Below are 15,362 nucleotides of genomic sequence, written 5' to 3'. Positions count from 1 at the left end.
CGCCACCCTGCTCACAATAAATGTCTGCGCCAGCTTACCCATGTCTGTCTCCTTCGCCCCCTCTTCCGGTTGGCTATTCTCCTAATCAGTCTCACCGTCGCATTGGGCGTGTTCTTGAGCCGCTATAATACCTGCTTATTCTTTCTTTTCACCTCCAAGTGCAACCCTAAGATCCGGATCGTCGAGACCTCAGCGACCGACAAACCCCCACCCCGACTTCCAGCGGGGGGGGGGGGTGGGTCGTGGCGCCTCGCATGCATTCCTCTGGGTCTGTCTCGCACCACAAGCAACTCTGATTTGTGTTGTGAGGAAGACAGTCGAACCTCCTTTGCGAGCTCCTCTATAACGTCTAATGTCCGCTGCAGAGTCTCTTCCAGCTGGCCATCACTCACCCTGGCATCCCAAAACGTAATGACGTCCGGGAAAAAGGTGTGTTTTATCCCCGGAATCTCCTCCAGGATTGGCGCCAAGTTAATTAAACCAAGATTTTACAAACAGGAACAGCGAAAGCACCGAAACCTATAAAATCCCCCTGCGCCCCCCCCCCCCCCCCCACCCGGAGGGAAGGAGTCGGACTTAATTTCTCGCACCAAATTTCAGCAGTTCTATAGTTAAGGAAATATTTAATACATCGGAAGGTCCTGCCTCCTCTGTTTTTGTCCTAAATTTGTTTATAATGGCTTCATGGGACACATTATCGAAACCTTTATGCAGGTCATGCCCCGAAATGGCTTTAGTCTCCGTAGCTAGTGAAGCAGCGCTACGGCACAGGGCCAAAGGGGAGAAAGGGACGAACACAGCGCTGAACTGACAACAAATGTTTATTCCGGATGCTAACAGCATATATATACTCTTTTGCACCTTAGAAAAAACAAAGAAACAGAGAGCAGCAGAAAGCATCAATCCCAGTCACTATGCGCATGCAGCTGTATCGCGTGTACATCGATCATTTGAAATCAGGAAGTTGTGCTCTTTCACCGAGATGGCAACGGAAGGAGTGCTGATACAATTCGCACCCAGCTTCATGATCTCAGATGCCTCAATAATCTCTCGTGTAAGCTTATCCTTGTGTTTGGTAACAACTTGGCTGTTTTTGAATTCTGGGTAACATGAACAGTCACGACAGTGAATACCTATGTGGCGGGCCGCGTTCTTGATATTGTTTGCGTGCTCTTTAAGTCTTTCATTTAGGCACCGGCCAGTTTGGCCGATGTATGACCCACCACACTTCAACGGGACTGAGTACTCCACGTTGTCTTGGCATGGCACATACTTCATCCTGTGGTTTTTCTTGCAATTATGACCAGATTCCGATCTTTTATCCGGGCGATGAACTCTCGCACACAAGCCACTCAGTCTGACAGGAGCCGAAAAAACAACATCTACTCCAGCCTTTTTCCCTATTCTCTTGAAATTGTGGGACACAACATGGACATAAGGAATTACTGCCAGATTTCAAATGATCGATGTGCACGCGGTACAGCTGCATGCGCATAGTGACTGGGATTGATGCTTTCGGCTGCTCTCTATTTCTTTGTTTTTTCTAAGGTGCAAAAGAGTATATATATGCTGTTAGCATCCGGAATAAACATTTGTTGTCAGTTCAGCGCGGTGTTCGTGCCTTTCTCCCCTTTGGCCCTGTGCCGTAGCGCTGCTTCACTGGATATGTCAGACCAACTCGCCCACAAGCTCATGCTGTACAACTTTATTTCTTGTACAAGGGGCTCTATCTTTTAAGGCGGAAGCCTTTAATGCCTCATCGCTGTAAGCAGGAGTTGTCGACAGAAATGTCACGCTTTTCAATTGGTCGAAATGGTCGTGACGTTACAGTGCGCGAATTTCAAATGGGGCCAATTGTACTTTGGCTAGTAACGTACCATGCAACCAATTAAAGGGATGGTATAGTGATGCTCCAAGTAAGTGGGACTGATGTAAGCTAATTGCTTAATTAACCAAGTAGCCTAATTTACCTTTCTAGTCAGACTAGATAAGTAAATAAAACCGAGTAGGAAATTGGTCGAGTTGGGGAATCGAACCAAGGCCTCCGGAGTGCGAGACGAGCATGCTACCACTCCGCCATGCCAGCTCGATGGTTCGAAATGAACAAAGGCGCGTCTAGTGAATACAGTGTCTTTGTTCACTCCCATCTTCCTCCCTTTCCGTTACGGCGAGGTTCAGGTGTCCAACGAGATATCCGAGACACACTCCCTTCCCTCAAAAACCAATTTACGGACGAGTAAGGCGTAGAGCTGAACGGGCGTTGGCGTTCTGTGGACTCCCTGGCAGCGTTGCAAGACGCTGTCGCGTTCCACTCTTAGAGGGGAAGCTTAACATCTTAACCAGACATCAGTGACACAAGCAGCACCACCACGCTTAAGGCTTCCGACTCACCGCACTTTAGGTCAACAAAGCGCCCCACTGAATTTTCGTCTTTTGTCGTTGAACCGTCCTGTTTTATCCCCGCTATTGCTAATGCATCATGCAAATCGCGAATGCTCGGTTTTTGCATTCGAAAGCGGATTCTTCCTCCTGAAGTGCTGGCGCTGTTTGGAGGCTTTTTGCCCTCTGTTAGCCACGGCATAAGGATGTGCAAATTTCTAAGGACCGAATGGCAACGACAAGTGAGGCTATGCAAGGATCATCTAAAGCTTCTTCTACAGTTCCGCAACGAGCCGGGTGTTTGGTTACGCCAGTGGCACGGAAGTAGCCGCATCATCAACAGCACCATCGAGTTCCTGTGGCAACAGCTTCTCCCAAGCCTCCGAGGGCTTGTCCCAAGAAAGCCTAGAGGGACGCCCAACCAACTGCACAATGTGGATGTAGTTCATATTCCGGAGGAAGCTCTACGAGTCCTTCGCCTTGGCCCAAAGTTTGCTGTTGAGCCTAAGATGAGGCCACCGGAACTACTGGCGATGGTATGGCGCCTGTCTCGACGAGCTGATGAACCAAATGCCAGTAGGTGCGTTTCGGATGGAGTGGATGTTTTGATGCGCCCGAGAGTACGCGGAATAGATTTACCAATAGATAAGACCGTTAGATACCTGCGTGAAAATGCTTTAGTGCTGTTGACGGCAGACAAAGAAGGGGGTTTTGCTGTACTTTCCAAGGATAGCTTCCAGCAAAAAGCAGGTGATGCGGTCTCTTCACTTTTCAAAGAATGCAGACGAGCCTGCCTGGCAAAAGCCAAATTAAAGGCGAAACAGTTGTGCAAACAGCTACATTTAGAGACGCTTTTATCCTCTATTGACAAGTGCCTAAAATGCAGCCTCGACATGTTTTTTAGCGCGAAAACGCACAAAATAGACGTGCCTTTACGAGTGATAGTTTCTGAGAAGGGCACGTGGCAGAAGAGCCTGGGAAAGTTTCTACAAAGTAACCTAGCTCACCTAACTATTGACGACACTTATCAGGTAAAGAAGTCAGACGAAGTAATTGAATTTCTAAAAACTAGCCAGGCCAAGCCACTACGCGCATTTTCCATTGATGTAAAAGACCTATATTATTCCATCCCTCATGACAAGCTGTTAAAGTGCATTAGTGAAGCAACTGACGACTACGGAGTGGTAGCATTTCAGAACGCTAGTGGCATTTCTGCAGAAAGCTTTTTAGACCTGTTGCAAGTGTACCTTCAGTCAGCCTATGCAGAATGGGAAGATACTGTTTTTATTCAAAAGAATGGGATCTGCATAGGATCTTGCATCGCTCCATTGCTAAGTGACATGTTTCTTGCTAAGCTTGACAGGGCCCTCGAACAATCACTCATGAGCTCAGAAGTTGCACGAGTGTTCCGATCTGTAGATGATTACCTAATTTTGCTAGATTGTGACCCGGCTAGCTTCGCTGCGAAAGTGAATGACCTGTGCGCGATATTCTGTGAAGTGCTTTCGCCGCTGGAAATTACGCATGAAGTGGCTGTGAATGATCGCATTAAGTTCCTTGGTCTGACCTTATATTTTACTGATTTCCATGTATGCTGGGCATTTGATCCTAGGGGTAAAAAGCCCTTACTTCCGTACAGCTCAGCCCATTCGAAGCTTGTGAAAAGAGGCATTGTGGCGTCATGCTTTCAAAATGCCATGCAAAAATCCTGCCCACACAAGTTTGAATTTAGTTTCTCCAATCAGGTTGATAGGCTAACAGACGCAAAATACCCCCTTCATATTCTGGCATCAGTAGCAGAAGGGATTTTGAAAAAGCTGAAGGAGGGCAAAGCTGTCCCCCATTCCAAACAAAGAAATCTGGCAGTAATTCCTTATGTCCATGTTGTGTCCCACAATTTGAAGAGAATAGGCAAAAAGGTTGGAGTAGATGTTGTTTTTTCGGCTCCTCTCAGACCGAGTGGCTTGTGTGCGAGAGTTAATCGGCCGGATAAAAGATCGGAATCTGGTCATAATTGCAAGAAAAACCACAGGATGAAGTGTGTGCCATGCCAAGACAACGTGGTGTACTCAGTCTCGTTGAAGTGTGGTGGGTCATACATCGGCCAAACTGGCCGGTGTCTAAATGAAAGACTTAAAGAGCATGCAAACAATGTTAAGAACGCGGCCCGCCACATAGGTATTCACTGTCGTGACTGTGCATGTTACCCAGAAATCAAAAACAGCCAAGTTGTTACCAAACACAAGGATAAGCTTACACGAGAGATTATTGAGGCATCTGAGATCATGAAGCTGGGTGCGGATTGTATCAGCACTCCTTCCGTTGCCATCTCGGTGAAAGAGCACAACTTCCTGATTTCAAATGATCGATGTACACGCGATACAGCTGCATGCGCATAGTGACTGGGATTGATGCTTTCTGCTGCTCTCTGTTTCTTTGTTTTTTCTAAGGTGCAAAAGAGTATATATATGCTGTTAGCATCCGGAATAAACATTTGTTGTCAGTTCAGCGCTGTGTTTGTCCCTTTCTCCCTTTTGGCCCTGTGCCGTAGCGCTGCTTCACTAGATATGTCAGACCAACTCGCCCACCAGTTCATGCCGTACAACTTTAGTCTCCGTGCCATACCCCGGGTCCACTATGTCCCTCTTAAGCAGTATCCTAAGGTCTAGCTGCTGACAAGTTAGCCCTAAAGCCAGTAATTGTGCTCGGGAGAACCTCATTTCCCTCATCATAGTACTAAAGCCCGTTGAAAACCACATGCTCCCTCAGCTTTCCCACACAAAAGGTGAGCGATATGGGGCGTAGGTTCTCTATGCACAGCTTCTTTCTCGGCTTGGGAATAAAAGTGATTCTACAATTTTTACACTCAGGCGGCAGCTCTCTTTCCAGCCAGCATTTGTTCTTCAAATCCGTAAGTGCCCTCACCGACTTCTAATCCAAGTTTCTAAACAGCTGATTCGTAACTCCATCTTGCACGGCCGCTGACGTCGTGCGCAGTTCCTCCATGGCATATTTAACTTTCGACAGCGTAAAATCCCCGTCTAGTTCTGGGATATTGCTTCCTCTGTAGTCGGGTAGTCAACCTTCTGTCGCACTATTAGTGCCCGGACCCTTCAGCGCATCGTCATTTTTTTATCATCATTATATTCCAACAGCAATATTACAGATGCTGAGGACCGTGAACAAAAAACCTCTAGCGGGGCCTGACGTTGTTCACAAAATCATCCACAGTTCCTGCGTATTGATGTATTGGCCTCGCCATTGACTTCTTTGTACAGATCTGATCTACCTCGAATCAAGAAGATGCCGCATAAGTTGATCCATACTCTTAAACTCAGACTGCTCATTCAGGCGATCACAAATCTGTCCCTATTGTTTATCGTGGAGCACAAGCGTATATGCCTCAATCTCCTTCTCTAGTTTCGCAATCCGTCTTCTCACAGCTCCATTGTGCTTTCCCTTCCTCCATCTTCGTTGGATGCAAAGCAGAAGAATTCAGCATTTCGCTTCAGAACAGAACTTCGGCTCTAACTGAAGAAGACAGTTTTAACTTTGGTAGAATGTACGATAATCTGACAGCTGTCATTACGGAGTAGGCGGTAGCATGGTTGGACAGATACCGGCAAGTTTTCAAAGGAGGCAAAAAGTCTGCTTAAGAAACGCGAAAGCATGAAAGCGTCTAACCCTAAGAACATACAAGAAATGGCAGAGCTATCAGAGCTAATAAAGAAGCGCAAGGCAACCGACATAAGAAGGTTTAACATGGAGGATGCTCAAAAAAATGGAGATAGCCTAAAAGCAGTGAAAAGAAAACTATGCATAGGTAAAAACCAGATGTATGCGCTAAGAGAGAGGGGAATGTCATCAGCAATTTGGATAAGGTAGTTAACGTAGCCAAAGAATTCTGCATGAATCAATACGCGTACGTAGCCAATGTAATCAGAACGTTAATGAGAGAAGCAGTAGAGCTCAGCAAAGGGACATCCCGCCACTAAAGAAATATGAAGTAAAAAAGCCTTAGGAGCAATGCAAAGAGGCAAAGCTCCTGGTGAGGATCAAGTAACAGCAGATCTCTTGAAGGAGGGAGAAAAGACTGCGCTAGAAAAATTAGCGACCCTGTGTACGCAATGCCTTATGATCTCTAGCCTGCCAGGAGCTTAGAAGAACGCTAACATTATCTTAATTCATAAGAAAGGAGACGTGAAGGACTGGAAAAATTACAGACCGATCAGCTGACTGTCCATTGCTTGCAAGGAATTTACTGAGGTAATCGCAAATACAATCAGGACAGCCTTAGACCTCAATCAGCCAAATTATCAGGGAGGCTTTAGTATAGGATACCCCACAACAGACCATGCTCGCAGCTTCAATGCGCAGAATACAGCCAACGACTGTTTATAGCATTCATTAACTACAAGAAAGCATTTGGCTGAGTTGAAACCTCAGCAGTCATGCAGGCATTGCGGAATCTGGGTGTAGAAGAGTCATATGTGGAAATACTGGGAGATATCTATGACGAATGCACAGCTGTCATGGCACTTCATATATCCAGCTATAAAATTCCAATAAAGACGGCAGCCAGGCAGAGAGACACGATCATGGCAATATTATTCACCACCTGTTTACAAGAGGTGTTCGCACACCTGGATTGTGAACAGCTGGAAATAAGAGTTAATGGAGAACACCTAAGTAATTTGCGATTCGCGATAACATTGCCTTGCTAAGTTGTTCAGGAGATGAGATGCAAAGCATGATCAATGAGTCAGACAGGCGGAGCAGAAGCGTCAGTCTGAAAATTAACAAACAGAAAACCAAAGTCGAGTTCGACACTATCACAAGAAAACAACGATTCACAATTGGTAGCCACCTGCTTAAACTGGTAAGAGAATACGTCTACTTAGGGCAGGTAGTGGCCGCTGATCCGGATCATGAGTGCGAAATAACTAGAAGAATAGAATGAGGCGGAGCGCATATGGCAGGTTCTCTCAGATCATGAATGGCAGCTTACCAATCTCCCTCAGGGGAGAAGGATACAACAGCTGTACCTTACCGGTACTCACCTAAGGGGCAGAACCATGGCGGCTAACGAAAAGTGTTCAGCCCAAAGGGACCGGGGGGATAGCTCTGTCAATACATTTTTACGTTAGCAAAATCCGAGAGCTCGGCATTTCATGGCTTTGTTGCCGCTTTTTCGGCAGCAAAAAGTGCTTTTATTTCAAAGTGATTTGGATTTGAAGTTAAAAAAGTCTTTCCTGCCACTCTGATTCAAACTCGAGACTCTTTAATGACGACCTAGGACAAAGTGAAACATGGCGTAAACGCAGACTCTCTGATTTCTGGCGGCTAGCGATGCGGTCTAGCAGGAGCTGAAATGAAAGCTACAACCGGCCGTGCGTTGAAGGCATCTATCGGCCGTCGCTACCGTCGGTTAGTTTACGTTTACGTCGGCGTTTACCAGCTCTACGATCGATCCGTTTCCGAGTCCGACAAAGAAATTCTCGCAAAGAACTCCGACCTGCACTTCAGTTACCCCAGCCCTACAAAGCGTGCGATGCTTTTGAGTGCTCAAGCTGCTGGAGTGGCCGGATGGTGAGGACGTCCAAGCGCCGAGGAGCCACCATTGTCGGCAGCAAGTGGGGTAGCAGCCGACGTGAAGCCACAGTCACGAATGATGAGCAGAGACTGGTATGGGCGAACATATATATGTGAATTACGTATTAATAGTCCTCGTAGATCGTAGTGTTAGCCAGCGTCTTCGTACGTTCACTAAGGGAACATGCCGAGAGGTGCCTTCGCTAATATCGAGGCTCATGCAACATTAGCTAGCTACAGGTGTTTTCCTCTTCCTTCTCCAAAGCATATGTGACTTCAAGGCGCACGAAAGCAACGTTTCAAATCTGTCAGCAGCCATGCCACCTAACGTCACGAGGAGATATGACAAAAATCCTCTCATTCATTTACCGGCTGACCGCTATGCTGACGAGTGAAATTTTCATTGCTACTGCAGATAAGTGTACCAGGTCAGCTTTTTCATTTGCGTTTGTTTCGCCTGCTTTTGTGGGCAGCTTCAAGTTCTGTAGAACTTTGAAGAACTCGAGTGTGTGAGCTGCCATGCGATAGAGAGCGTCGCCGTGGCTCTGCTAGAAGACCGCGCCACGGAGCACCCGGAATTCAGCCTTGTATGCCTCAACACCGCCTTTCTCCGCGTTGCTTACTTCAAGCTACGATCACAGCGGGCAACTATTAACGACGATATCCACAAATGAGGTTCTGTTCTCATTTGATGCTATGTTAGGCTGCGCGTACGGCACAACTTTGCATTTTAGGGCATTCATTCCCGAATGTTCTTATTTTGCACTAGATCAAACTGCAGTTATATTTTTATGCTTATGCGTTTCATGCGACATGCACTGCAAAAAAAAAAAAATGCAGAGAATGGTTACTACATTCAAATCGGAGCGAAAGCATGGATTTGTGCTACGTAGAAGACGACGGTAAGCAGGCAGTGCCGCGGGACGGAGCAGATGGAAGCTGACGAAGACGACGCTCTCCAATGCACAGCGCGACAGTGTGGTGCAGTTTAACACGAGGCGTGTTGACTGATTGTCACAAAATTCGGCGCATTTTAGAAACAAACAAAGAAAAACCGCCGCGCGCACGGCGTCTCGCCGGCGCGAGCCCCACAGGAGAGAGGGAAAACCCCCGCCGAGCGCGTGCCTCTCTCTCCATCGCCACGGCGTGCTCCGAAGGAATGAGTCATCCACGCCGAAGATTCTCGAACATGCGAGTCGGTTCTACAGCTGACGGGGGGAAGAGGGGGAAGCCTTGCGTGCGCTAAGACATGTCCCCCTCCTCTGCACTCGGGCGTCGGCGACGCCGCCACGACGGCGCCACGCTAGAACACGCTGGAACCTTCGCGAAACGACTCCTGACTCTGACCAATGGGGACGCGCGGCCAGTGAGAAGAGAGAAGGGAGACAGCACTGCAAATGCTGCGTGTATGTGCGCGCCTACTTTGGCGCATACAACGAACAGACGGGAGAGCGAGCCTATAAAAGAAGGGCGTTGACCGCTGTCAAGTCAGTCCGGACCGCCGTTTAAGCTTCGTTGAAGCGCGCCCGTTCGACTCCCGGGGAAAACACCACTCGGCCAGCATCGGACCAACGAGGCAACGTTCGCCAGCCTGCGGGACGGCATCGTCGTGGAACTCTGGTCGTCGGACTGCCGCAGTGCCCGGTGAACAAATTGTGTTTTGTTTGTTTACCTCTCTCTCGGTGTTAGTGCACTTTAGGTGTAATACTGCCTTTGTATTGCATTCTCTCTCGAGTTCAACTTTGCACGCGTTGCATTGTTTGGTTAATCACTCTGTATGTGTTTGTACTAGTGATTGTGAAATCCTCTGTATCGTCTCATCGTTGTATAAACCTTGTTTTGTTTTGTGAACCTCTGGCTCCGACCCATTCTCTGGCTTGCGACCAGCCAAAGCTGGGCACCGAACGCCCAAAAACCTCTTGTCACTTGGTAGCTGGTCTCCGCTGAGTTTGCCACGCTGAGTCGAGGGCATCTCCTTCGAGTCCGAGACCGCTACCCCCACACGCTCTAAGGGCGTCTGGGAGCTTCCCACTTAAACGTGCGCGAAGTGAGGGTGACACTGATCAATTTATGTTGCTGGGGCTATTTACTCTCTGAAGGAGCCGCATGATGGACGGCCACGCCGAATCACCACGGTCATCGAAATCTGTGTTTCGTGAACAATGCGCTTTGGTGCGGGGAGTATATGCTGCCCTGCAAGAGCCGCCTAGCTTGCGCCCCTATATGGATGCTTGTGTCTGCCTCCCAGACTGTTGATGTTCTGGAAGGTGGGGTAATCCGAGGTTATGGCGGCCTGATGTTTAGTGGCCTAAGAGTGCTTAATATTTCTCTTCAGCACTATTTCCATAACAATAAACAAAAGAGTTTCGCGATAGCCTAGTGGTCTCGCTCACCGGCCCTTAAAGGACATCTAATCGCGCAGCCGTGGGTTCGACTCCCCGTCACGGATATTGATTCAATTTCTTTTTCTCCTTTTCATGATTAGACCTCTAACTCAGCTGAAGGTCAAATTTACACTGTCCGCAATTGATGCCCGAGGCCCCGTAGTGAAGCTTTCGCTTCAAAACGTTTTCTGGTGCAGTGCAGCGCGCATGAATGTCTTACAGAATACTGGGCTTTAGCAACTGCGTAAATTTATTCATGCTTGGCTGTTATTTAACATGCATGTACGTGTGTATTTCCATCACAGGCCATGATTCACTCAGTGTTTTTGTTGTTTATTTCCAGAAGGACCGGTACACAGCATACTGTGTTTGTTTAATGGCTCTGGCGGCGCCTAGGAAAAAAAAAACATCGCTTCAACTTGCGAGCCTTTGTTGTAGCGAAGATAAGGGCATCATTTCCGGCAGACACATCGACAGCGTTTCGATAATCTAAATATTGTGAGGCAAGTACAGTCGATTTCTCAGGTCCTCGTAGTGTGGGCAATATTCCGTGCTCCTAAAGGTAAGAGCAGATGAACGTGGTTCTCCTGAACTCTTGGATGAGTGGGTAGCTGTTTATTGTAACTATTTAAAGGTGCCAAAGCAACTCACCTGTGGAGAAGAAACGTAAAGGCTAACAAGGGTGTGCAGCTTTAGTTTGTAACAACGCAGCGAGCTATGGAAAGAAAAACGATACGTTAAGAGACCGGAAGCAGGCGAAGTGGGTGAGGGAACAAACGCAGGTTAAGGACGTCCTAGTCGAAATCAAGTGGAAAAACTGGGCTTGGGAAGCGCATATAATGCGAAGGCAAGAAAACCGCCAGTACTTAAGGGAAATGGAGTGGATTCCAAGAGAAGGCAAGCCCAGCAGGGGACGGCAGAAAGTTAGGCGGGCGGATGAGATTAAGAAGTCGGCGGCGATATGGTGGCTGCAAATTGCAAAGGACCCGGTTAATTGGAGAGACATGGGAGAGACTTTTGCCCTGCAGTGAGCGCAGTCAGGCCTATGATGATGATGATGACAGTGGCGGAGCTGGCGAGGGTGCACTGGTGCACCTCTGCTTGGCGAGTAACGTGGTTTGCCTGGGCTCCGGGGCGTGAAGGTCACACGCGCATCAATATTCACCTTTAGAGACTTGTGGCAACAGAGCTTTCGCTCTAAAACAGTAAGAAGGCACTAAGACTTCTTTCGTGCTGTGAAGGCGAAACCTTTAGTGTGCCATCGCTGAATCGAAAGGTGCGAGTGAAACACTCTGTTCGAAAAGCTGTCGCAAGGTGGGCTATATTCAAGAAATACTGTACCTTCACCCGAAACGGTGTACAGTGTTTAGGTGCCAAGAGGCAGGGGCAAGTGTGCTGGGCAGGAGAATGGGATATGAGCCTAGTCGGCTCTTGGGCTGTCAAGTAGCGGCAGGCCGGCGAGTACGCTCCGCGATGGAGGAAGGCAAAACGTGCGGGGGTGAAAAAGGTGTTGGCCTGAAGGTGGCGCCACAAGCTTTGGTGGTGCTGAGAAAGGAATTTGGGCGGAGGGAGCAAAGTGAGACGAGAAAAGCCAAAGAGTAAAGTAATATCATGCTACGTGAGAAGTGCGTCGAGCAGGTGGCCGAAATTTCCGGAGCCCTCCACTACGGCGTCTCTCATAGCCTTAGTCGCTTTGAGACGTTAAACCCCATAAACCAAACCAAACCAAACCGTATTCATTCCCAGCGGGGGTGTGCTTGCTCGGTCGGTCGGTGAAGACCACAGGCTCGGAGTCGCTGAAAATATATTCCCCGGAGGTCTGCGTGATGGCAAGGGCAATAGCTGCCTCCTCGGCGTCTAGAGGGGCGGAAGTGTAGACTGAGGAAGTATGAGTGGGTTGGAAAGAGTTGACAGTACTGCAATGGCGTGGGCTGAATAGCGGCTGTAAGGGGCGGCATCCACATAAGAAACGCCAGGTTTTCGACCGTACTGACGCCAAAGGGCAGAGGCTCGCGCTTCTCTGCGGCAGGGGTTGCGTTCAGGATGCATATTAGGGAGGGAATGAACGGTTAGAAGGGGTGGCTAGTGAGATGGGAGGAGGGAAAGAGGGGCAGGGTGGAGAGAAGTGCGCGATCCGGATGCGTGCGGGAGAGGAGGAGCTGGGCTGTACGATGGGCCTCCGGCAGCTCCGTAAGAGTTGTGGACGCCCATGGACAACAGCCGAGCCGTCGAGGTTGATGTGGGAAGGAATAGGGCTGACTTATACTCCTGGCGAATGAAGCTGTTGCGTTCGTTATCCTCGGTGCGAAAAAGGAAGGGATAAGGAAGAGAATAGGTTAAGCGGGCTTGGAACAAAGGCATGGACCAAGCGGCGGAGGTCGTGTTCGTGCATGCCGTTATGGCGGTTGGCAATGCGGCGTGTGAGGCAGATGGTATGGTGTATTGTGTTTGTGAGTCGAGTGATGAGGGTGGTGCGTTTGCGAATAGACGGAAGAAATACCGTGTTCTGCAACTTTATCGGCACAGGTTTGAAAAATTCTCCCGCCACAACCGTTGGCTCGTTTGTGGTGAAACCGCGCACAAAGCTTCCTTATTGTTGTCCGTTTTAAGGCATAGTAAGTATAAAAGTGGTACTTACTAGGTTTGGTCACGCGAGATGCGAAACAAGAAGCACCCGTGTTGAGATCGAGCCGCCGTCATCGAATTTCGGCCGAAAGATACTTGTGGCGTCATCTGGCATCGCTGAAGGAAAGCGCCGCGAAAGCAGACGGCAGAAATACGACGAGACAATGGAGAACATATCTTTTATTGGTAAATCACCGTCAAGTCATTTAATTTGTTTACGATAGTTTTCAAAATGCGTTGGCCGAAAAGTATTTCACGCGCTTAAGCAGACGACATGGTCCGAACGACGCATTCAAAGCAAGCCGCCGCGCTCGTTGCAGCGCTCGCCTCGGCGCTTTCCTTCAGCGATGCCAGATGGCGCCACAAGTATCTTTCGGCAGAAATTCGATGACGGCGGCTCGATCTCAACACGGGTGCTTCTTGTTTCGCATCTCGCGTGACCAAACCTAGTAAGTACCACTTTTATACTTACTATGCCTTAAAACGGACAACAATAAGGAAGCTTTGTGCGCAGTTTCGCCACAAACGAGCCAACGGTTGTGGCGGGAGAATTTTTCAAACCTGTGCCGATAAAGTTGCAGAACACGGTAGTCCAAGGATGAGGAGGGTAGAGACAAAAGGAATGGGTGTGCCGTCCAGGTAGACGGTGGGAAGAGAAGGCGACGTGGGGGCCACCCCCGAGGCATAAGGAGCCAAAGCTCCGATTGGGACAGAGAGCAGCTCAATCCGATGGCCCGAGCGTCAGTCACCACAGCGTCCATGCCGGCCTGGAGAGCGGTCACCATATCGCCAAGATTGCCGGTGGTCACCCAGAGGTTCATGTCAACGGCGTAGAAAGCATGAGATAGAGAGGGAATAGTGCGCAGAGCACGTGCCAGCGGGAACAGAGTTATGTTGGAAAGGAGCGGGGACAAAACAACCTTGGGGGTACCCCTGTTGCCAAGAGAGAAAGAATTAGAAGAAAGTGGGCCGTAGGAAATATCGGCTGTGCGGAGGGCGAGGACAGCGGTGATATAAGCATGGACACGGAGTCCCACATGGAGGGAGGAGAGAGCGTCCAAATGGCTGTGTGATGTACATTGTCGAATGATTTGGTAAGGTCGAGTGCCAGGATAGCTCTAGTGCGTTTGGGGTGGGAGGGGGGTAGGACATCCTCGGAAATTTGGAGCATGACATCCTAGGCGGACAACTCGGGACGAAAGCCAAACATGGACTCTGGAAACATGTCGTTGTCATCCAAACAAGTCTTCACGCGGGCCTGGACGACGTGCTCGAACAGCTTACCGAGAGACGATGTGACAGAGATGGGGCGGAGGTGTTCTAGTGCGATAGGTTTGCCGGGTTTGGGGATGAAACAGACACGTGCATGGGTCCACGAGGAGCGAAGAGTGTCAGCTTGCCAATGTGTATTGATAAGGTTATTAAGGGATTCGATAGAGCGGGCATCTAGGTTTCGGAGTGCTTTGTTGCCCAGAAACACAATCGCCCCGTGCACCTTCGTTTGGCCCAGCTGGCGTCGGATATGGAGGAGCACTGCTCCTCTCTTCTTCGGCAACAGTGGGGCCAGACCTGCGATCGCATGGCCGGCAATCTGGCCCACCGCGCTGCTAGACCCTACGCACACCAAAACCTCCAGCGCAACGATATTTCTCACCTCCTTCACTCCTCCCCGCTCTCCGACCCTCTCTTCCTTGCGGCCCTCAAGAACCGCTACCTCTGCACTGACCCCCCTACTCCTCTTCCCACCTATTCCGGCTCTCTCAAACCCGATCTTGGTGATGACATCTCCCTGGGCGAGGTTCGTGCGGCGCTACTCAAGCTCCGCCCCACCTCGGCCTCGGGGGCTGACCGCATCACTAACAATGCTGGTTTGGTTTGGTTGGTTTATGGGGTTTAACGTCCCAAAGCGACTAAGGCTATGAGAGACGCCGTAGTGAAGGGCTCCGGAAATTTCGACCGCCTGGGGTTCTTTAACGTGCACTGACATCGCACAGTACACGGGCCTCGAATTTCTCCTCCAAAGAAATTCAGGTTCGATCCCGGCCGCGGCGGCTGAATTTCTTTGGAGGCGAAATTCGAGGCCCGTGTACTGTGCGATGTCAGTGCACGTTAAAGAACCCCAGGTGGTCGAAATTTCCGGAGTCCTTCACTACGGCGTCTCTCATAGCCTTAGTCGCTTTGGGACGTTAAACCCCATAAACCAACCAAACCAAACCAGCTTTGTTAGTGATGCGGTCAGCCCCCGAGGCCGAGGTGGGGCGGAACTTGAGTAGCGCCGCACGAGCCTCGCCCAGCGAGATGTCATCACCAAGATCGGGGTTGAGAGAGCCGGAATAGGTGGGAAGAGGAGTAGGGGGGTCAGTGCAGAGGTAGCGGTTTTTG

Source organism: Amblyomma mixtum, chromosome 1 (assembly GCF_055824585.1).
Source record: "Amblyomma mixtum isolate Tamu chromosome 1, ASM5582458v1, whole genome shotgun sequence".
Lineage (NCBI taxonomy): Eukaryota > Metazoa > Arthropoda > Arachnida > Ixodida > Ixodidae > Amblyomma > Amblyomma mixtum.
The sequence above is the reverse complement of the archived record's forward strand: the minus strand, read 5'-3'. Positions refer to the sequence as shown.